Below are 7,771 nucleotides of genomic sequence, written 5' to 3'. Positions count from 1 at the left end.
AATCCCTTGGATTCTAAGAAACCAACAGATATTAGATTCTTTTTCAAGTCTGGTATATATCGAAATTTTGTCAAATTACGAACTATTCCATCAGGCAACTTCAACTTGATTTTACCCATCCCTAGGATCTCACAGGCTTCATCATTACCCATGAGGAATGAACCACGTACCAACTCATCCAGATTGTAAAACCATTCCTTCTTCGGACACATATGAAAGGTACAGGCAAAATCCATGATCCATTCATCTGAATGGCAAACAAATGATGAACTAGTCAATTCAAAATCAGAATCTTCATCAGTACTATGTGCTATATTAGCATTAGAATCTTTCTTGTCCTTATTCTTCAAAAGTGGGCAATCTTTCTTCCAATGCCCTTTATTGCGATAGAAGGCACACCATCTTTCCCAATTTTCCTCTTTGTAGATCCTTTTGACTTAGAGCACGATCTACCTCTTCTACTAGACTACTTATGTTCAGACCTGCCTTTAACTATCAGTGTTTCACTACCTGTGTCCACATAGGCCTGCTTATCTTTCTTACGATATTCATTGTTAGTCAAAGCATTAGACACATCATTAAACTTAATTTCATTCTTCCCATACAATAGTGTTGTGATTAAATGATCATAAGTATTAGGTAGTGAATTCAACAATAAGAGAGCTTTATCTTCGTCTTTAATCTCAACTTCTAAATTTAGTAAATCAGCAAGTATTTTATTATAATTATTCAAGTGCTCAAACAAAGAAATACTTGCACGATACTGGAAACGGAAGAGCTTTTTCTTCAAATATAGATAGTTCTCCACACTCTTCGTCATATACTTGTCTTCTAGCATCTTCCAAAGTTCTTTAGCTTTTGTCTCCCTCATAACAAAATACTTTTGATCCTTGGCCAAACACAAACGGATGGTGCCGCAAGCTTGTCTATTTATCTTGTCCCAATCTTTGTCTGACATCTCTTCAAGTTTGTCTTCCAAAGCAATATCCAACTCCTGTTGGATCAAGACATCCATAACTTCGCATTGCCACATGCCGAAGTTGTTAGTTCCATCAAACTTCTCTACGTCAAATTTGGCATTAGAAACCAACGTCCTAACTGCCGAAGGTTTTGCAAAAGACTCTGTCGAAGCTTATCCAGAGGAATCTGCCGAAGATTTTGTAGAGGAATCACTTGACATCTTTCTCCTCAATAATTAAGTTCTTAAATCAATCACCAAAATCTCCAAAGAGAACAAATCCAAACCACCTAGGTAACGAACCTAGGCTCTGATACTAGTTTTTTGTAGGAAAGCGCCTCCAGATAGCATTCCCACCTCAATATTGATTGTGAAATTATTATGACTATAGAAAGATAATAAACAATAGGAACAAAGCAAACCTAAAATTTGAAAATAAATAAACACACACAAACAAAAGAACACCAAGGATTTATGTGGTTCGGCTTTTGGCCTACATCCACGGGCAACGATGAAAAAATTCCACTAATCAAAGAAATTCCACTAATCAAAATATGGAGATATACAAGTTGGTGTATCAATATTCTCACACACACCCAATCCCCAATACACCCAATAACTCTCTCACAAATACAAGGAATAGAGAAGACCTTGCATCCTATGCTAAACTAGAAAACTCTCACAATAATATGAAGCAGCCAAAACTCTCTATTGCACTCTCTATTTTCTTCTCTCTGAATTGCCGAAGCACCTTCTCCTTATATAAAGTATCAAGTCAGCAAAGATGAATCCTAATAGAATTGTATTCTATATATTCACGTGCTACTTCAAGTAAAGACACTACCTCAAGTAGGATTCTAATTCTCATCTCTTGAGCACGTGAGGTCCAAATCAATTCCAAATTGAATGGGATATCTAAACCGGTTAGGTATCAATTTAAGAGTCCTAAAACAATTAGGAATTAGGAATTATAGGACATCAAGTCTTATACGCCACTCCAAAACAATTTGGATTAGGATAACAAGCCACCGACTTCACTCATTCTCTATTCTTTAGGATAACAAGTCTTATCAAACTAATTGGTGGCATATTAGTTTGTAGAGTTTAAATCCAATAAGAAAGCGGTAGAAAATCCATAGTTTACATCCTCAACCTGCAAGAGGCGTTGCCAAAATCTATTAGAGACATTGCCAGTGTTTAGAAAAGAACTTGTTTTTGGGTCTCCAACACTTGGCTTTGTGTTTGACGGTTCTCGAGCCTTTGCTTTTGGCCATTTTTGCTGTTGGATTCTCTTCAATCTTCCACTATGCAAACTCTCAAGCAAATCCAAGTGTCGACGACGCAAAGCCAAGTGCTAGTGACCCAAAAAAGAAAAGTTCTTTTACATACTTCAATGGATTTTGGTGGCGTCTCCAATGGGCTGAGGTTTGGTGGTTCTATGGTTATAAGGGAACCATGATGGGATTTTGATTTTGGTTTGCCGGTTCCTTCGTCTAATTGGAGTGAATGATTGTGCATGGCAAGTCCTATTTTTACATTTGTGAAAAGCTTTTTTTTTTTCTTTTTTTTTTTTAGAAAGAACATTTGTGAAAAGCTGATGTAGCAAATTGTTATTGGTGGGTGTAAACCATAGTAGAATTGTAGCATCCCTACTAGTATCAATTAGCCTATATTGCCGGCAGGGGAAACCTCCTAAACATTTTAAGGTAAAAAGTCAAGCTACGATTATTAACTATTAAGGTAGGCATTCCGGCTAAATCTTGCCTCATTGCATATTTATTTGCCTCAATACAGTAGCATAAAAATCCAAAAATCGAAAAAATTTTCCTCTGGCCTACCTAGGCCTAATCAACATTATAATCTTGATACTGTCTGTTGACTCTGCTCCCAAGCTCTTTGAATCTCTGCACATATTACTCTATTTTCCATCCCTTTTCTGGTCTCTAAAGAATTAAAGACAGTAATCTTATATTGTTACAGTGTGATTCTCTGAATCAAAGATTTTAAAAATGACAAAAATGTTAGAAGTACGTGGTTAGATGATTAAATTTTTCATTTTCTAATAGTTTATAATTTTAAGAGAATCGATAATTTAACAGAAAACTTGTTTACACGATCTCTCGATTTGTAACTAAAAATGTGATTAAAAGTCACATTTTCAAGTTATAAAAACATAGCAGGTGTAAAACAAATTATGTTTTTAATTATATTTCACAGTAAAACATACAATGTAAAACAAAAATCGCCAAGTAGGAATTTAACATTACAATATAATCTGCCGTTATCCGAAGTTAAAAAGTCAAGCTAAGAATATTAAAGCAAATATTCCATAGAGATCGAATAAATAGTAAAAATTTCGTCCGGCCCACCTATCCACATTAAAATCTTGATACTGTTTGCTCGCTCGCTCCCAAGCTAATTTGAATTCTGCACATATCACCCTCTTTTTCCTTCCATTTAAAAGTCCCAACTATTCATTCTCAAAAACTCAGAAAAGCTACAGATTCTAACGACTGGAACATAAAAGTGCAGCAGTTGAGAGTAAGAGAAGGACAGAGGAAAAGAGGGAAAGAATTTTATACACCGTTCCTTTTAGGACTCTTCAAGAAGAAGGTTACTTATATATGGAGCTGAACCAAAGTGAAGGAATAGTCAGGGCCAAGAGGCTCATGACAAATCCAGAGAAGGTGTTGGGGATGAACTCAGATGATCAGAATGGGATGAGTAGAGCCAAGACAAAGCCACGGTTCACACCAAAGAATGGGAGTGTAATTCCAACAAAGAGGAGGTTAGTTAAAACAATGACGCTTGATTGGATTGTCTAATCTATTGCCTCTCTTCTTCGTTCTCTTTGTTCCTCTGCCTCTGAAGCCCCCAAGGCCTTATCTAAAAATTTCAGCCGCGCTCAAAGTTGGTGCCATTTCCACCACCCAATTCAACAAATGGCAAGAAGAAAGAATAACACATTTCCATACCCATCATTGCATGGCAATGCATCAATAGATTCAATAACATTGCCTTTGCCTCCCTATAATTACCATATAATATGTTTTGACCTTGTGTGTCGTCCTCGTTCTTGTGGCCATTGACTTCTAACATTGCACTGGTCAGGGCCTCCTATTAGTCATGCACTTTGGTCTCTCCTTTTCCTTCGTCCTCTTCATTTGGTGGTGATAAGGCCAATGTCAGCCATTATACAAAATATTGAATTGTGATAAATTCGATGTCTATAGCAGAACTCAATGTGAATTTAATTATTGAAGATGTGCTTCTCTAGTTTTCAATGTTTAAACACCACAGTATGTATTTTTACAACACTTTTTAACCCACATATATTTTCACAACACTTAAACAATGATATTAGAAATTTCTAACCAAATGGTCCTAACTTTTAAGTGTGTCTCTATTTTGGGCTTGAGATTGTTATTGACCCCCTTTTTTTTTTCTTTTTTTTTATCTCTTGAACATTGATCAGGCTTTTATTAATTGTAATTGAGCCGAATTGAATATTATAAGTCTGGTCATCAAGATAGTTTATATGTGCAGGCTTCTTTTACTTTTTGTTGAACAAGTTCAAACTTGTTTACAAACTTATTCATTACTAATGATGAAACGAAATCACAATTGTGATTATATTATTTGACTTAATTAATTAAATCAACTTTCATTCATCAACCCTAAAAATCTTGTATTGTTAAAAAATCATTCATATTTTTTATTTAAAAAAATTGATTATTTATATAATCTATAAATTAAATGATAACTTTATATTTTATTTATTCATAATTTTAGATAATTCAATGATATATATATAATCGAGTCTTATATTCACAAATCACAATTTATTAAGAAATATGTAGGAACTGGATTTGGAAGCCCAAGCCCACTTAGATTAATGGTGTCTTGCACTTTAACCCAAGCCCATACAATAGAATTTTTTTAGCGTAGAGATGGGAAGGGAATCACAATATAGTTTTATACTAAGTTTTAAGCTAATGATGCAGGTCACAGTTAAGGAAAAACAAGAGTCAAATAAGTAAAAAAGCTATCCTCGATCCTTCCCGAGGATATGTTCCTATATAAATCTTTCTTAGGTTTTCTTAGTTTGTACACTGTTCTTTCTCTTTTTTTCTTTTTCCAAAATAAAAAGTCCCTTCCTTTTAGAACTTCTTTCTTCTTATATATCCTACTTCTTTGCATCATGACCTTCAATGTGTACATCCCAAAACTCTCCCTCTGATACTTGTCCCATCAAGGCTCTACTAAAGGTGGTAGAAGGGGTTACTAGTTGTGAAAATACTATTCAGTGGTCACCTCTTCATTAATGCAATGGATAAGTTTGCCTAGAGCATTCAATGCAGGGGTGGTAGGTATACCCTTTTAGGTAACTTCCTACAACCCCACTGTTCCTCCCCCAGTGTGTTACCTCTCCTCCTTGGGCACTCGTAAGACCTCATGCCTCTTTCCCATCCTCTACTCGGGTAGACCACCTTCTTGGATCTGAGTCACTTTACAAATGGTTTGGTGAGGAACGTCACACTCCTTGTCCTTCTCAGTCCTTAGACATCTCATAAAACATATTATTGTATTTGAGCTTTATTTGTTTAAAAACATCTAACTATAAAAAATTGATTAACTTTAACTCTTCCAATTTCTATTCATAGAGAATGGTAGAAAACTAAAAGTTTGTTTCAATTAACCTTTTATATATATATATATATATATATATATATATATTCTTAAAAAAATGGAAATTATCAGTGGGAGCTTTGTAATTGTAGGTGTGTGGTTCCTTCATTCTTGTTAGGTCCTTCCAAGTTCCAACCAGAAACAAGTAACATAATAATTTAGATTGATTTTTATGTCCGCCTAATACAAGACAAAATCCAACAAGGCATAGCAGCTTGCATGTTTTTGTGTAGGGCAAAACTTAGATACAGTACCTTACATATTGTTCCTTAGGTTCCCCACCTATATTTTAGCCACCTGTCTTAGTTAAAAACTTCAATACACGGCATTAAATTTTTTCTCTTTCTGTTAATATTATTAGTTTTTCCCCTCTCACCTGCAGTAAATCATCCCTTCGTCTTCGCATCTCTCAAACTTCAAGTTGGACAATAGAGAATGGCTAGATTTTTCTTGTGCTAAGAATGGCTTGAGAGATCTTGATCCATATCTTCACAAAAAAATGTTATTATTTTAAAATTTTATTAATAATATATCCTATATTTGCATCATCATCATCCTCAAAAGCCATTCAAAAAAAAAAAAAAAAAACCTAGTTCTTTTCTCTCTCTCCCATGACCTCACTGGAAATCCAAATCTCCAAAATCAAAACCAATAAGAAATAAATGCAATCTAAACCCAGCGAAACCAAATTTGATTTCCATGGTTTTCATGCTTTGTTCATTGTTTTTTGCTTTTTTGGTTTTAGTAGCTTGTGGGTTTTGGTCTTGGCCACCAGAGAGGAGCTTGCACCAATGGCTTGGGGTTTAGAGTGAAGTCCTAGTTGTGGGACCGCGTCGGCGGTGGTAGGTTTTTATGGTGGCAATTTTCATTCCTTACCTTCTTCTTCTTACCCCTAGCCTTTCGTATTCTTTGTTTGACTTTATTGAAGCCGAATTGGTTCTTTTTAGTTCTAGATTGAGAAAGTTGGAGAGATAAAAGGCTGATATTTATTTACAACTAGGAAAGATAAAATAACGAACAAAAATGAAATAGAAGGATAGGTCTTTAACGTCGTTTGTTGAAGTTTTTAATTATGACAGGTAGCTAAAATATAGGTGGGGAATCTAAGGAACTATATATAAGGTACTGTATCTAAGTTTTACCCTTTTGTGTAATAGTCAATGTGGTCCAAAAATAGGTACTACACGTATGTTTGTAAGTAGGGATGTGACTTGAGGATTGAGATTAGGTGCAATTGCATTTAGCAATTTTACCATGCAATTACTCCCTTTTTTTTTTCTTTTTTTTTTTTTAACTTTAACTTTTTACTTTTTTAAAATATTTTTTTATTTAATAGTTGAGATTGAAAGCTGTTTTATTTAACTTTTAATCTCAACCATTAATTGCTATAGCATTAGGGTATTGCACTTAATCTTAATTCGTGCCTTGAAGGCTTGAACTCACCAATCTGACAAAACTGACTTGAGTTGGGTTGGATTAAAATTTCATTTTGAGACTTGAATCGGGTCGTGTTTGGGTTGATTATTTTTTCAATTTATTTTATCGAACTTGACTCACTATATATATATAAGTATATTTTATTATCCTTAATTTTAATTTTGGTTTTGACTATCTTGGGAAATTTGAAATATAATATTATATAAATTTTAATAATTTATTGAAAAAAGTGATCAAAATAATTAATGAAAGTCAAATTTTTTATGAGGCATAAACCATGTATAAACAACCCACTGACCCAATGGGTACATTGGATTGGGTTGGGAGATTTTTAACCTAACAATGTTGGGTAATAAGAAAGTCAAGGACTAGCATCATGCAATTGAAGAAAACAGCCGAACTCGTTATGGGGGCTCTACCTACCCTCCCGAGCTTTCCTTCAAGGATAAGCTAGTGGGGGAAATACTAGGAGCTTACTCCTAAGCTTTTGCTTTCTTGGACCAAATGAAAATGGAATCAGATTCAGATAAGGAGATTGAGGAAGTTAGGGAAGGTTTTGCATCGGTCAGCCTTTCGAAAGAAACCAAACAGCGCATTAGAGCTCCCTGGGCAAAAGTGCTCATTGTGAAAGTGTTTGGAAAGACAGTAGGGTATAACTTCCTACACTCAAAGCTTATGGGATTATGG

The sequence above is a fragment of the Quercus lobata genome, chromosome 9 (assembly GCF_001633185.2).
Source record: "Quercus lobata isolate SW786 chromosome 9, ValleyOak3.0 Primary Assembly, whole genome shotgun sequence".
Lineage (NCBI taxonomy): Eukaryota > Viridiplantae > Streptophyta > Magnoliopsida > Fagales > Fagaceae > Quercus > Quercus lobata.
Note: the sequence above shows the minus strand (reverse complement) of the source record.